This window comes from Erpetoichthys calabaricus, chromosome 2 (genome assembly GCF_900747795.2).
Source record: "Erpetoichthys calabaricus chromosome 2, fErpCal1.3, whole genome shotgun sequence".
NCBI classification, from domain to species: Eukaryota; Metazoa; Chordata; class Cladistia; order Polypteriformes; family Polypteridae; genus Erpetoichthys; species Erpetoichthys calabaricus.
This window is the reverse complement of record NC_041395.2, coordinates 107,868,612-107,885,479: the sequence shown is the minus strand read 5'-3', so window position 1 is coordinate 107,885,479 and position 16,868 is coordinate 107,868,612. Positions and strand designations below refer to the sequence as shown.

Here is a 16,868-nt window from a genome sequence, read left to right as displayed (position 1 = left end):
AAAAATATATATATGAAATTTGAAAATATACATATATGAAATATATATATATATATATATATATATATATATATATATATATATATATATATATATATATATATATATATATATATCAGTATTTGTGTGAAAGAACGATTCCGTTACTTCGTACTCCACCCACACCTTGTGCTATGTGTCCACCAAGATGTTTGAATGAACTGTGTTGTATTTGATGTCGTAAATTAATAACGAGTAAAACAATGTAGCAGGCCTAACAGCTTGGACATCTTTGATCTGTGCGAATACTAACACATGCAAGCCAAGACTGTGCACCATTTTCCGTGATGATGACCGTAACTTTCAATTTTCATTGGCTAAATGGCACGCCCTCCTGCTACTGGAGCTTTCCGATTGGCTCGCCTTCTGTGAATCATCAACACAGCTCTCATCTGTTTAGGCTAGTCGCCGCTTTTGTCAGAAATAGAAACGCGAGTGAAAGGACGGTTTTGGAGGAGAATCCTCGAGTTTCAGCGAGCAGACTGTGTAAGTTAAGCTTTATTCTGCTGTGAAGGTGCACGTCACATGTCGGTTGGCACAATGCATTACTTCTCATTGTTATATTTATTTGAAGCAGTCGGGGACGAATTGTTCACTACGACAGTTTTGCCTGTTTGCGGATTATGTCTTTTAAATCAAGGGTGTATCTTAGTTTTTTAATGCACAACTTTAAACGAAGGTGCGTTCAACTGCCTATTGTCGATTCCTTTAAGCTGCAAAAGTTATTTTTAAACGATTAAAACTAACTTTTACACCGTCTGAGGTGCGAGGTTTCAGAAACTATTTGCCTTTTTAAAGCCAGTTAAGAACAAAACGTCCCCGGGATCCGTCTGGAAATGTCTGTACTTTTTTCCTGGATCCTCGTTGAGGCGACGCCGTGGTGTTGAAGCCCGTTCTGTGTGTAGCAATACGTTGGGTGAGTGACGGTGAAAATGTGTACTGAAAGTGGGGCGTTGGTCCTTGAGAAGAAAATTGAATTGGTGAGATTAATTTCCCCAAATTGGCAGTCGCTGGCAGAAAGGTACATCAGTAAATACATAAATACATCAGAAGTGTAACGTTGTGGAGACAGTATGGATTTAAAGTGGCTCACGGCACAGCCTAGTTCCTTCAGTGTTCTTATATAACTTCATTGTATTGTATGTTTAGCAAACGAATTTATTCGAGTCTTTTAAAGATAACGGTGCCTAAACGCACTTTGGGATTTTTTTCAACGCGCTCGTTTTGGACTTGTCACCTTCCCATTTCGTTTTGTTGACGTCATGTTTTCTTCTTATTTGCAAGTCTCCTCAGGACAGTTGACAAAAATGCGGTGCAAAAATAAATAGATATAGCATGTAACACTTACATTAATGTATAAAGTTTGTTCTTACAAGTGACTGCCGAACAACCTTATAACCTTCGTGTCGAATCTGTCCCTGAATCAACTGGTGCGGGCGCGTTTTCCAGAAAGGAGTGTCAAGACACGTGTCAGTACAAGATGGCAAGGGTCTTGAATTAAACTGTTCGCCTTTCCGCGAAAGCAGCCGAGTGCTTTCACTAAGCTCTGCAGTGCATGAGATAGCCAGTGATGATAGACTCCGCTTAAAGTTCATGAGAACTGATGGAGAAGTGGGAGCTCAAGGAGGCGCACTGGCGAGACGGGACAAGGGACGAATCTGTCGGCATTTCCAGGAAAGAGAGGCTGATGTTCATTTGCCTTGTGATCCGCACGAAAAGCACTTACATGAATGTTTTTTTCTTAAAAATTAAACGAATTAAGAGTATATTGCATCATTCCAAATACACTATACCTGTAAAAATGCAATTCTGCTTTATAAGGTTTGATTTGATATTAAAAGTAGGAAGCTGCCCATGTCTTGATTACGGGTAGCAGTCTTTTTTCTAATTGTTCCAGTATGAGCTACCATTTCAAAAACTGTTCATGTCAAATTTTCCACTGAGATGTTCCAAGTCTTTCCTATAACACATGAAAACAATTTAAGATTAATTACTAAAATACCGTACTGCTGCTCAGTGTGCCCACCCAGTGGATTTTAGCCCATTTCATTTCTATTTTATGTAGCATTAGCTAGACTAGAGTGGTGATCGTCGCCACTGTGGCAGGCTCTCCTGCAGCTGGCGCAGAAGATGCTCGTTGAATTGGGCAGTGCCCACTCTTAGGGCTGCTGACTTATTTCCGGGTGATGCAAGAGGCCCCTTCCTAGCAGTTTATTTCCTAAAGGCTGGAGCTGGGGCATGGGCCAGCACTGCTGTTGTGTGGTTGTACATTTTGTTTTTTTCTGGATATGGTGCAGTTTTTATCCTGTTCATTTAGCTTTTTACTGTTCACACTGTCACACTTAGTGACTCGCTTATTTTTATAGCAGTACCTGCGCAATTTGAAAATTTGAAATCTCAGTTTTTTTGTGTAGGTTAAACATATCAAAGTTTATTGTTGGTATTGTCTTAAGTTAGCCTTTTCTAATCTGTTAGCTAATCTGTTAAAAGAACAAACATGCTGTGGTATCAGGAATTTTGTGTCTTTTTTTAAATGTACAGTATAATGGATGGTTTTGTTACCACAGTTTGGCCAGTCTGTCCTCCTCCCCACGTCTCTACAAATGTTTTGAATACATGCTTGCAAAGGCATTAACACAAGAGTCACTATCCCAATTGGTCAATGGGAATTGCAATGCAGAATCCGCCCGTAGGACCACTTCACAAACTTGACTCAAAAGTGCCCAAAATGTTTTGGCATTTTGAAAAGCCTTCAGGAGCCCATACATAAGCCTCTCTGATTGTATCAGAACATGTCTTTACAACCTTCAGCGTCTTTCTTGTGGTTTTGTGATGATAGTTGGAAGCATGCAAGCCGGGCTAGAACTGTATGGGGCAGGTCTGCCCTAAAAGTAAAACAAAAGTGTTTAGAAGTAGAAGCTCATTATAAAATATGCCAGGAGTTGGTAGAGTTTTTCATAGAACTCTAAAATAGTATAGTGCATGTGGTTTAATTACTGTGTCAGTGTGTGATGGGGGGGTGTTGGTCAAGAAACCAGACCAGCTGATCCAGTACCGGAAGCTTAGCCTAAGACCGGAAATGAACTGGAGGGACTCGGCTGCAAAAATACTCTGATTGGGTTGTGAAGATTCAGCTGCAAGTTTGAAATATTTGAAAGTTCGAATCCTAAACACCAGAAGTGACTCTACTGGAGCACGGCCCTTGACCTGCAATTGCTTCGTCTTGGGTATGACATTTATCTGCATCCAGCCCTACAAGAAGGTCCACCAACTTGCAGGGAAAACTTGGGGGTTGGTGGCAGCACTGGCACCGTATAAGAAAAACACCTTACGCTGTTCCAGTGTGGTGCTGAGGGGTCACCCCACTGCACTTGGGTTCCAATCCAGGTGGTTTGTCGTGTAGAGGGTGTGGCAATGCGCTACCAGCACATGTTCCCAACCTAAGTAATGAAATGTATACAAGAAGATGATTTTTTTTTTTTTGGTCAAAATCTGTTTGAGTCTCAGGTTTTGAACTGAGATTTTCTGTAGTTCCCCAAGTAGATGCTAATGCACATTTTTCTAAAACTATTTGCGTGTGTTACACTAGACCCACTAGTAAATCTGAAGCAATAATGGTATTTTTAAATACCCAAATAAATAGTAAGTTTCTATGCTGTCTGCTCTCTTTCATTGGTAAAATATGCAGTTTGCCCACACATGCCAGGGCGACCAGCTTGTCACAGCTGAGTGAATCTGCCGAGCCAGGTGCAGTAAACTGCTCAATACCATTGGGTATGTGAGGTAGGGCATTCCAGAGTTGTACCTGTATACTTGTGTGCGATTGGTCATTCATACCACATGTCACAGCGGTGTGTAAAAGGCAGGAAATAAATGATGTATGCCACCGCTCATCTTTATGCACAGAGCCTCTTTGAGACTGCATGGGGATCGTTTGGTTGACGCACAATAAGACTTAAAGTTTGTACTAGAGGAAATGTCGTCTTCAAAAAAGAAAACATAACAGTTGAGGAAGTCCAAGAAAAGTTACGGATAGTTAGTGATATGGAATATGAAGACAGAGTCCCAATTTTGATTCTATTGAGAACAATAGAATCTTGCTGAAGGACTTGATGCTTGGCTTAATATCTAAGTAGTGGTCATTTTACAACTTTGAAGCGTCGCAAAGTTCACTTTTGCATTTCAAGCGTCATGAGTTCAGTTGTCATATCCAGATGCTGTCTGTTGCACGTTCTGCCTGTGTTGGTTTTGTGAGCAGTGCTCTTACACTTTCAGCTTACCAGCATATTGGTGAAGTACCGTACTTGCTTAAAGTTTAACGTCAGATCCCCACCCCTGTATTTTTTGACCAAATGTGACTAAATCAAACTAAACAGACTTTCATGGGGGACCCCTCAATCGAGCATACTTTTGTCTGGCTGCATCATGCAATGATGCCGCTGGCAGTTTCATGCCAACGTTCCAGTCCACTGCTCGAGTATGCAAGTTTTTGACTTTGCATGCCATAAAATGTGCTGCGTAAGTTGATTGGCCCTTATGTGAATAGTTTAGGTGTATGTGTGTGCCCTGGCCAGAGCTGTTTCCTGCCCTGTGCCTAGGACTGTCAGGGAGTGCATTCCTGCCCAGCTCTGAAAGAAGCTGGTATGAAAATGTACTTAGTTTATTACAGAAGTAAAATGCAAGAAAAATACAAAGTAAAAAAAAAATAACACACTAAACCTTCGTGGGGCAACTGCAACAGACATCAGGAGAAGATGTGTGTACTGCAGCACAAAAACTCCAATCTATTGTACATAATGTAAGGTTTCTCTGGGTCTAGAGGTAAACAGAAAATGTTGCAAGAACTGGCATGAAGTTTGGATGAGAACATAATTATACGCATATAAATAAAAATTGTGTTGCTTCAAAGTGATATATATATATATATAGAGAGAGAGTGTGTGTATACTGTATATAAACTGTGGCCAACAGCGGGGTGCTCCAACTCCCCAAACACCCAACACAAGGACTCGGACACAAGTCATGCAAGCACAAGTAGGTTTTTATTGTGAGAAACCTTTCTGGTAAGTGTGTCCCACGCCACAATAAAATACAGAACAGCAGCACTCTGTCTTCCTCTCTTCCTCAAAGTAAGCAAACTCAGCCTCCTCCCGCCTATGGCTCCCAGAGTTGTGGCAGGCAGCTCCTTTTACGTCATACGCACAGGCTGTGGTTCCAGGTGAGGTTGGAGCCTGACAAAGTAGGACTCACCAGGCCTTCTAGAGCCCCATGGTGACACCCATGGATCCCAACAGGGCTGAGCCACAAACTCCAATTCCCATGATGTCCTGTGGGAATCCGCAGCGATGCTGAAATTCAGGGGGCTGCCGTCTAGTGTCCTAGGGGAGACAAAACCCTGTGCAAGTTGCCTCCTCCTACATTGTGGGCATCCCAGACGGTGCCCTTCACTATAAGATATATATAAAATAAATGCTTGGAACAATGATAGCTGACAGATTGGGGCAAAAAAGGAAACTACTTCCAGCGTTGTGCATTGTAAAATTAATGTACTGTAAATCTATTTGTGATTTTGGGTTTTATTTAGTTGATATGTGTATGAAATTAAGATTTTTATTCATATAAGGAGTTTCTTTTAAAAATCTGAAGTATTCGCTGCTTGTCAGCCACCTGGAGCTCTTTTATTACAGAGAAATTGCCATTCATTTTTGGTTTTGTAAGGACAGATGCTGTAGGGTATATTGGGAGAAGGATGCTAAGGATAGAGCTGTCATGGAAGAGGAAAGGAGGAAGGCCTAAGCGAAGGTTTATGGATGTGGTGAGAGAGGACATGCAGGTGATGGGTGTAGCAGAACAAGATGCAGAGGACAGAAAGATATGGAAGATGATGATCCACTGTGGCAACCCAAAACGGGAGCAGGCGAAAGAAGAAGAAGAAGAAAAGAGAAATAAAATACAGTCTGTACCTCATAATTATCACTTTAAAGGTTTAGCATGTTTGTATAACAACTCAGTGACATGAATTACTATAAGAGTGATTTGTTATTTAACTGGCTTAGATGCACTGTTGCACATGGATGGGTTGCCATAAATGGGTCGTTTTCTTGTATAAATCCTACCTTTTGCATGAAAAGTTGGCCATGCACATTTCAGGTCTCTTTTTGTGCGTACACAAGTGTTATAAGTAGAAAGCAAAAAAATAAAAACCCTGCATAATGGGCTAAGGTTAGATTTAAGCAAACGTTACATTTCCTTTTTAGCATTTGCTTGAAAACTTGGAAGTAAACAGTTTTTCTGTTTCCTGTGGGGCTCTGGAGAGAAAAAAACAAAACAATTTTATTATTTGAGTATTATACTTTGAAATAATTAAAAATATTTTTTTAATCATAAAAGCACTTTTTAGATAATTGTACTTGTGAACCTTAGGATACATGTAATTAGAAATAAGTATACAAAGAAACATGTGTTTTAATTATATGTGTTACGGTTTGTTAGATGTCAAAAGAAACTTTCATTTTCAAAAGAAGTATTGCACAGTCTCCGAAACTCCGTCCATGGTGGCAGAAGTTAGAGGGGAAGGTCTGGATCGGTTTCATCGTTGCTGTTATTGTATGACTAATATTTTTTTATTATTATTTTGCATCTAATATCTTTGTGTTTGTTTTTGTGGATTACTAAATAGGGTACAGTCTTTTAATATTAATTTGGTCTAGATTCTTACATTTTTTTCTGGTCTCAGAGGTTCAGGGTTTGATGTCTTAGGGGCTTCACTGAAGACACAATGGCCTGCAACAGGTAACCAAACCTGTTAGTCTCAACGCCAGGTCCTGGTATCTGGAAAAGTTTGGAAAAAAATGACTCAAGTAAAAGTACAGTTAAGTTACTTTAGAAAGAATACCCCACTAAATTAGTAAATACACTCAGATATCTTTGTTCTGCATTGGAAAGCATAAGCAGAATATACATAGCAAAAAAATATTGTATCTTTTAAAAGGCGTACTAATGAAACATCCTACTAGATTTTATTTATATGGCACCTTTCCCATGCTCAAACTAAGTATACGCATATGCACACTTAGGAAGTGGAACAGTGTACTGTACAAAATTTCAAATCTATTTAGTCCATGACTGTCTATGAAATACAAAATCATTTGTAAGAAAAGCTAAAGAAAACATAGAGCACTTTATTGATTACAAATTATAATTATTGTTGCACACTTCTAGCCCTTCATCAGCTAAGTGCCTCATACTGTCCCATCCCAAAATGTGGTGTCAGGTTTAATTTCAAAACACAATTTAGTCCTCTCCACTAGAATGAGTTTTAAAGTTATGAAAGAAGATCACATAGTTTTATTGCTAGAAGTAAACAGTAATTAAATTTAATTTAATAAAGTTAATATTTTCATGTACATAATTTTAGGAGAATACTTTAAAATCAAAACTAACAGTTTTTCTATTAAATGCTAAAAAGCTACTGAATAAATGCCAAAATCTCAAACATAAAACACATATAACAGGTATATCCAGTGTCATTTGTTTATTTGCAGCTTTCTGCCGCATTTACAAATAAGAAAACATTTTTATTTTCAAACAAAATCACACAGCACCCCTTGTTATTTCAAATTGTAATTATTATTGTGCACTTCTTGCAATTGAGAACTTTCATCAGTTACAAAGTGTACAACATGGCACCGAGGCAAACTGTATATTTCAAACACCCAAACATAAAAAGAAATGACATCATGACACAAGTGCAAGGTACACCAAGTGGTCAAAGTCATCTGTAAATATCAGTTAGCTTAGCACTGTAGGTCTTAGTTATTTATAAACGTATTATTTGAGGCAGCAAATTCTGCAGTGGAAAGAGAAAGAGAAGCTTACAGTTTACACATAAAGTGTTAATAGCAATAAGAATCCACACAACAAAAAGCTTTTGAATCCTGTTGACATTAGGCAAGTATGATCTACACAGCACTGGCATATAGAAAGAAACGTTAGAAACTCATGCCATATTAATGTTATCTGTAAATGGCAAATAAAAACATATATTTTTTTTGGTTTCACGGCACTCTTTCCTATACACTACTCTTGATGAAAAATTAAAAAATTCATGTGTGAGTAGGTGGTGCAGGAGTTAAGTGGAAGTTGATATTTGTTTTCATTGTTTGCCAAGTTTGAATATGTGAGTACAGCACTTTTTTTCCTTTTCACTTACAGTGCATACCCTTTACCGGCAGCTCTTCTTCTGACCAGTTCTTAAGAGCTGCACCCGTGAGAAAGGCAGGCACCATGCACTTGCCATAGCAATTTTCAGTGTAGATATTTCTACTGTATCCTTGCTGAAATGGTGAAGCTAAAACTTATAGAAATATTTCTGCTAAGTATTACCAAACATGAAATTTTTATGGTATGCATGTTTAGGAAATGAGGTATATGCAAAATGCACCTAATATATGTATTTTGCAGCGAAGGGGAACAGGTTTTTGAAAATGATGTTGCATGTTATTGTAGCTTATAAGTTTGGACAACTTGGAGCTGTTACTGTCACAGAAAGAAATGGTCATCAAAACTTTACAGTAGTATTTTTCAGTACCATCAGCTATGATTTTTTTTTATCACGTATGCTGTATTATTTTTAAAAATCAACTTACTTAATTTTTTTGTAAATATGAAGAAAAGTTCATAAAAGCAGAAAATTATATAGTTTTTAGTTCACACCACATCATGAAGCTCTTTGTCCTTGAGAGTGAATAACTTTTCTAAACGTGACCATCGATATATGGTACCATCTCTTGTTCATAAAGTGTGTCACTGTTTCTGCGAAGTCAAGAACTTTCCCCTCCATCTTCCATGGACATAAAGTCACTGCAGACTAAATGGTAAATACATTTACTTATTTGGCTGACATTTATGATCCAATTGGTTACATTTCTTTTGGTTTTCCAATTGGAGCACAGGCAGGTCATGTGACTTGCTCAGGGGCACACAGTGTCAGTAGTGGGATATGAATGCACAACCTCAGGGGTTTGAAGTCCAAAGCCTTAACCACTAAACCACACTAAATACACTGGGGACCCCCTTACAGAGCCAGAACTGTACAGCTATTATGTTATTTGCTAAATTCCTTGTTACTTATGACCCCAAAATGTCTTGCACGCTGTTTTATTTTAATTGACTACTCTGAACTCCAGATTTTAAACACAGCCAATCAGTTTTTCTTCACAGTGACCCTTGAAAATGTATTGTAGCAGAATCATTACTAAATAATGTAATTTTTAAAAATTTAAAGTATCTGCATTTAAAAATAGTCATATACCGATTTAAGGTTTAGGGTTTCTTTACTTAGTCATGTTTACACAAGAAAACATGAAATTTGCCTCCTCAGTTGCATCTAATAACAGACAGAATGAAAGAAAACAAAATAGAAACAGGACAGGTTAAGGTAAAGCAGTTAGATAATGCATATTTACACACAAAAAAGAAAAGGTTCAGGATATATATCAAAACCTTAATCAATTTCTCCGATATTTCTTGTTGAAAAGTCGAATGGCACTAGGAAGAAAGGAATTTCTGGAGCGATTTGTGTGGGTTTTCAAAGCGACAATCCTTCCTGATTTACTGAAATTTATTCCTACATGTAATGGATGACTGTCATCAGTTGAGATGATTTCCAGTTTCTTTAACATTGCCCTCTGACACACACTAGTAAAATCATCTACATGTTTTGCTGCATACTTCGTAATCTGTTGGAGCTTTTTTGAGTTTTGATTTGTCAGACTATTAAACCAGACAATGAAACTAAAAGTGATCACAGACTGGATCAGACTGCGATAAAAGGACAACATGAAGTCTTTGTCTACTTTAAATAGCTTGAGTTTATGGAGGAGAAATAAGCGCTGGTTGCATTTAGAGAATATTTTTTTGTATTAGTATTCCAGTTAAGATTGTTATCTAGGTTAGTTCCAAAGTATTTATATTTAGTCACTATTTCTACCTCCTCCCCCAGAGCTGCAATAGGTGAACATACAGATTTCTGTCTCTTAAAATCAAATATCATTTCTTTGGTCTTTTTTACATTCAAATTGAGAGAGTTTTTATTGTACCAGTTTACCATACAGTCCACTTGATTTAGATAGTGGCTTTCATCCTCCCCAGATATGCATCATATGAGCATGGTGTCATCAGCATACTTGATAATGGAGCAGTAGTCATTGTTCTGTCTCAGGTCAGTTGTGTACAGAGTAAACAGTAATGGTGATAAGACACACCCCTGCAAACTTTCTGTGTTTGAATGAATGATTATTGAAAAAGTGTACTGTACTTTAACTGTCTGAACGATTTAAAAGAAAGTCCTGAATCCATAGTGTAATAAATGGGTTTACATTCATACTGTTCAATTTCCCAATCAGTATATGAGGCTGTATGGTGTTGAACGCTGAAGAAAAATCCAAAAATAGTGCTCTGACATATGAACCAGGGTGATCAAAAAAGGTGCAGATTTGATGTAAGATAACAAGCAGAGCATCTTCCACACTTCTGTTTGCACAGTAAGCAAATTGATTGTTGTCTTGAAAAGACTTTGTCTCTGTCATTAAAATGTTTTTCACCAATGTTCAAAGCATTTCATTAGGATAGAGGTAAGTGCCACTGGTCTGCAGTCATTTAAACAGCTTGGCCTAGAAACCTTAGATACAGGGGTAATGATTGATTGTTTCCACAGATTAGGTACAATACCACAGGTCAGAGACCAGTTAAAAAGCAAATGAAAAACTGGAGAGAGCTGCTTAGAGCAAGACTTTAAGAGCCGACCTGCTGTCTGGTCCCACTACACTGTTTGTTTAAACCTGCCGCAAGCCTTTCTCCACTTCAGTTAACCTTGTGGAAGAAAATTATGAATACTGGAATGCCCCGATTTAAGCAGTAAAACACAAGCAGGAGAAAGCGTCAAATCGTTATTCTTTATCTAAATCTCTGAAGAGGCAAAAAGCATCATATCAGTATTTTTGCAAAGGAAAAAGTGCCCTCTGCGCTATATTTATACAATCCATTGATTAGGTCACTATTTTTTTAAAAGGAATTCATTACAAATTCAGAAAACTTTTATCATGATTGGTTACACCTAGTTGCTAAGAGGACAAGGCAGATGTTGATACCTTAGATGACCACAATTTGATTGATAGTCCTGTTTGTTTAGGATGTACGTGTCTTTTTGAATGTATATTTTTTCGTTTTTATATTGAGGAGCTGTGTGAACCTCAAGAAGAAGAGAAAAGAACAATGGCCTATATATATATATTATGATCCACCTTGGTACCAAACCGGAAACAGTATTATAGAAGAAAGGTTATGCCATAAACATAGCACTTCTCTTAAGGGTTTATATAAAGGACAAGAAATACATTTTATCATAGTGAATAATAAAATAACAGCATCAGCTTTTAAGCTTAAGCTCAGAAGGATATGAGACTCAGACACATGCCAGATGCACATTGGACCAGGGTTCAAATTTAACTCTTACACTCCTCCCTTTGAACCGAAACGGTTCACTTTTCTTACATATCATCAATATCAGTAATATGAAAAAGAAAAGCTTCAGAATCATTAAGATCATTCAGAGAAGGGACAGTTGGATTTGTAGGGGAGACTCAAAGGACCATATTATTTATCATACTGTAGTGTTGGACATCATTATTGACAACACATCACTAAGGATAGGGAGACAGCAATTTGTTCTTAAAAGCAGTACAGTTCTATTCATTACCAAGTATTGTCAGTCAAGGTGGGAAATTTAATCGCCATGGCCAGTTCTCCCTTTGCGCCATGCACCGGGTCGAAATCGGACCACGGTCACAGCATACAAGTCCATAGGATGGTGCATATCATGCACACAATGATTACTGCCTTTATCTTCATGTTAACCTTCCCAAACAGATCTTCTTACAGTGGGACAGGTGAATCCTGGATTTGGTGTCTTTAACCTTTACAACATGAGGGGTAACCAGAAGGACTTGGTGCAGACCTCACCAGCAGGGTTGGTGTCAGTGCTGTCGCCGAGTATCTCGGATCAGAACCCAATCGCCAAGGTGGATTCTCTCATCTGTAGCCTTGATAGAGGGGGCCACACCCCAGGACTCTTTTAGTTGGGAGTGCACGCCTTTCAGTGTTCTTTGGAGGGCTTCAGTCCTTTTCCTATGTTATGTTTCATGCACACCACACACTTCTGACAATACGCTGCAGCATAAAGCGAAAACTCTGGAGTCCTCCAAAAGCTCTCCACATGTGACGCCATTTTGTCTTTATCAGCATAATTTAATCCAGGAGCAATCTTCGCAAAGCCTAGAAAAGAAGACTTGGGCAGAAAACGTTTGTTAGTCTGTAGGTGGCGCCATATCCCATCATCATCCTTCTTATTTCCAAGTCGGAACATCTGTGGGTGTTGCACTGGTCTGTAAATAAAAAACTTCGGTCACTGGCGCAGCGAGCATGTTGGGCCTCTGAGTGGCACCTTTGGCCCAATAATACTGCGGCACACCAGATCTCGGTTATTCGAATATATCTGGCACTTTATTGCAGTAATTTTGGCTAGGCTTCATAATCGCATCAAACAAATTATACACCAAAGTATTGTGCTGAATTGGATAGCCAGTACTGGTCTTGAACCATCCCATTTTCCACAAAAAATCCATGGTTATGACATAGCGCGAGTCTGTGTTAATAGTTACATCTCCACCCTTATGAAATTGACACGCACGTGTCAATGCAAAGATTTAGAAGCCTGAGCAGACCACTTGACAGTAGAGGCATAGTTTCTAATTACTATATAAATTAAGCTCCACATTCCCTTTTGTTTTCCCGTTTATCTATTTATTCTTTTAACCTCCCTTTTGTACAGCATATCTTAATATGGAACACTGCCTAGACTGAAAGCCAGTGCTCAATACTACTTTCCTCATTCTCCTAGAGGATATGTCTCGTTTAACTGTAAATTTAATTTGCAATTACTAGAAAAAACTTTTTTTTACTGATAAAGAAGGCAGTGTACACATTATTTTAAAACTTTTTTTTTGATTACACTTAATCATATTTTTAAAACTTTTTTTTCATTACACTTAATCATATTTTCTGCTTGAATTCAGAGATCTCTCAGTTTTAACAATAAATATATAATATATATACATACATACAACATACACATACACACATATATACATACATACACATATATATATAACATAGATACATACATACAATATACGTGTATACACACTTATACATACACATTCTCAGTTTAATGCATAGTTTTATCAATTGTGTCATATACATTTCACACATTCTCTTCAACCATATTTCCAAACGCAGTCAAATGTTGTTTAATACACTGCAGTCACAAAAACCTCTTCATCATAATGGGAAACATACTCATTGGCAGTTAAACTATTGCAATTTAAAGCACTCACATCTCACTCCACACAGAAAGCATATAAGCCCAAGCATTCATTTCCTGTTGTTGAGCAGCAGTGCTAATCACTGCGTCACCATACTTCCCTATCTTAACAGTGGTTTTGCACTCATCCAAGCTCAATATACATTCAATATTTCTCAAAAGCATCATAGCACACACCAATAATATATTGATTCTTGAAAGAAATTGTCTCCGTTGTATTATATTACTGTTAAAAGAACACTTTTCCTTAGAACGTGATCAGGGTTCGAAGGAAAGATATTTCGTACATGTACAATTAGTTTTATGAGCAAAATTGGAGACCTTCTATTTACTAAGTATCACACACAGTCATAACTCACTGTAACCCGAATTAATCCAGAGGTCTAGAGACTGAGTTCAGAGATTTCCAAATTTTGTGTGCACATTTCAGCCAATTACTTGAAAATTCATTTTAATACAATTCTAGGGCCTGACGTCAGTGTATTGTTTTTTTTTTAAGACCCATTGCCGAGAAAAGGTAGCAGCTGTTGCTTAATTTCAGGATGAAGCACAAGTCTTACGGCCACGATACGAGAGTCAGAAAACATCCGTTTTCTCTTTTATGTAAACAGCTGGAGTTTAGAACAGGAAACTTTGACAATTTTGTGCTAGAAAGAAAAGTAAAGCTTTAGTGTTTTTTTTTTTGCAATTCTTCTGTAAATCAGAGCAAAGCAACAGATCATCTACATACTAAATAAAAACACTTCAATATCACAAATGAAAGGGACTCGACACGCGTAAAGAAAGAAAGGTGGAGTATTTAAAATCAGAAGTCAAAATACAGTGGAAAAGAAGAGAGAACTCAAGATCAGTAACAGAGAACTGGTTTACTGCAGATGAAATGGAGGACAGGAGGGTTGCGGGATGTGGCGCAATAAGCGACCTTGGAGCGAAGTGCAACCTTCACCTCCCGCAAGTCCTGCACATAACGCTGAGAATGAACAAACTTGATAACATATAATATTGGGAAATTTACTGGAGAGCATAACAGGTGGACTTCAGCCACAGATGAAAAATCAATATTCTCCGAAATACGCCGACTTGAAATGTACATTGGAGCACACTTAGCCTTAACGGGGAGTCTTGTTTTATTCTTTAGCTTGCCCTTTACCTAATCTAACATACACAACCCATTGCCCACATACCTGAATCCTTCCACAATATCTAAGTATAACTGTTTACCCCAGGAGACGTGCAAAACTAGACCCGAGCAGGCTTGTCATATAATTGAAGAGCGGAGCAAATCTGGAAAGGGCAGAGTCTCATTTTGTAGGATGTAAAAAAAATGTCCAGCATAGTGCAGTGGTTGAAAAAGGAGATCAGGTCCACAGCTAATACAATCGCCAACAAATATAAAAGAATATTAAGGCAGGGTAACTGGATAAGGAGGGACAAGGAATAAAGCACGATGTGAATGGGGAGGACATTTGAGACAGGCACAGTCTATTTGAAGACATCAGCAATAATCATAAACGACACAGTTCTTTCCACTGGCAACAGTTCATTTTCCTTGTATACTGTAGTGGTCCCAAAGCGGGACTAGTCCAGATGCTTGTGATCAGTTCTAAGTCCGCATCTCTCACCCAAAAGCCTTATAAAGCTTCCTCCGTGAACTCAGTCACAGCTGTCATCTTGCTTCTGAACAGCAACGAGTCACCACAGCAACACTGCACATATTCACCACTGATCTTGGCTGTCAGGCCAGTCCACATGTCTCCACCTAATAACCCTCAGCGTTAACATATCACCTTAGTATGTATAGTTCCTTTACCACACTCCTACTAACTGTCAGGCACTCGCCATTGTTTTGGTTTACATACTTTCACATTATTCTTCTGTAAACTTCTTCCTTTATTATACTGATGACCAACAGTCCTTCACTTTCTGTCCGGTCCAATACTTGAACCGCAATAATATATTCCATTATTATTACTAATGGAACAAACTTCAGCAGGTTAAAATGTAAGTTTATTCTCGCTTCTCAGACTCCACCAACCTATTCCATCCTCAGTAAACTTTCTTTATTGAAACATACGCATTGGCCAACCGCAATACATACAGTCGTTCTTTCACACCACCCAGGTTTATTTTAAACTATTATCCCGGCCTTTTCCCACCGTTTATATTATCCCGATCACGTCTTATTGGAACCCACACCTATTTTAAATACATCCAAATATCAAATTTAGCTCAATGTTGATATTCCTAGGTACTTATATTAATGCCGGCATTTTTCAAAGTCACACACCGTTCCTTTTACATCAGACTTTGAATATCACCCTTAAATCATAACACACATATATGTATCTTATCCTATTTATATTTATCTCTGTCTATACGCATAAAAATACATATATATATGTATGTTTTATTTACCTATTTATTTCACACAATGCCACTTAGCATAACCTCATTTCCATACACACTGTGGCGAGCGGCTAGGGGTGGTACCCAGCCGGGACACCCAGGAGGACTGGAGGAGGGCTTACGCGGGGGGGCGACCGCCCTTTTGGCTTTGGGGACCACGGGAACAGAGCTTAGAAGCTCAACCCTGTAGGGGCCTGTGGTCACCGCCAGGGTGTGCCCCAATGCCTATGGAGCCCTGGGGGGAAGAAGACCAGGGACACCCGGAGTGCTTCCATGTGCGCGGCCAGTACTTCTGCCACACTGGGGCATGCTGGCAGAAGCTAATCGGGAGGCACCTGGATTACATCCGGGTGATTATAAAAGGGGCCGCCTCCCTCCATTTGATGGCTTGAGTCGGGAGTGGAGAAAGACGGAGCTCGGGAGGAGAGGAAAGGAGGCGGCCTGAAGAGAGGAAGAGGCATTGTGAGGCCTGAACTTTGGGAAAGTTTTGGGGTTGTGTGTGGCACTTTATTCTGTAAATAATGTATAATAAACGTGTGTTGGGTGAACCATTGGTGTCTGTCTGTCTGTGTCCGGGCTGGCTTCCACAACACATTTTTTTTAAAATATTTTTTTAATGTATAGATATATATTCCTGGACCTCCGATCTTTACCCCTATCTGACCACCGATAGAAGCCTGGATTCTTTTACTCGTTTTTTTTTTTTTATTCCCCCCTTGTGCACGACCAATAAAGAAAAAACCCCTATCATAAACTTTAAATAATATACTGTATAGATTGAACTTTCTCCTACCTGACCGTGGGTGCGAATCTCCTCAACGCGGACTCCGGAGTCCCTGTATCTTGGGCCCCAGCAGTGGACCAGGAACGGGCCAGTCCTAAAGTTTGCCGGATCTGGTCCCACGAGACGCTAACTATTTTCTGGCCTCTTCTTCTTGAGGTTCCAGGTCCGAGTGGGTCTCCTCACCAGGTGAACCTCGGA

At 38.9% G+C, this 16,868-nt stretch overlaps 1 protein-coding gene across 1 annotated transcript in view; it reads left to right on the top strand.

Annotated features, from left to right (window-relative positions):
• The first annotated feature begins 414 nt into the window (after nt 1-414).
• The window catches only part of cd59 (CD59 molecule (CD59 blood group)), a 30,281-nt gene continuing 13,827 nt past the window's right edge, over nt 415-16,868 (top strand). Inside the window, exon 1 of the mRNA XM_051923536.1 lies at nt 415-525. The gene's annotated coding sequence lies outside the window, so the exon portion shown is untranslated. The remainder of the gene's footprint in view (nt 526-16,868) is intronic.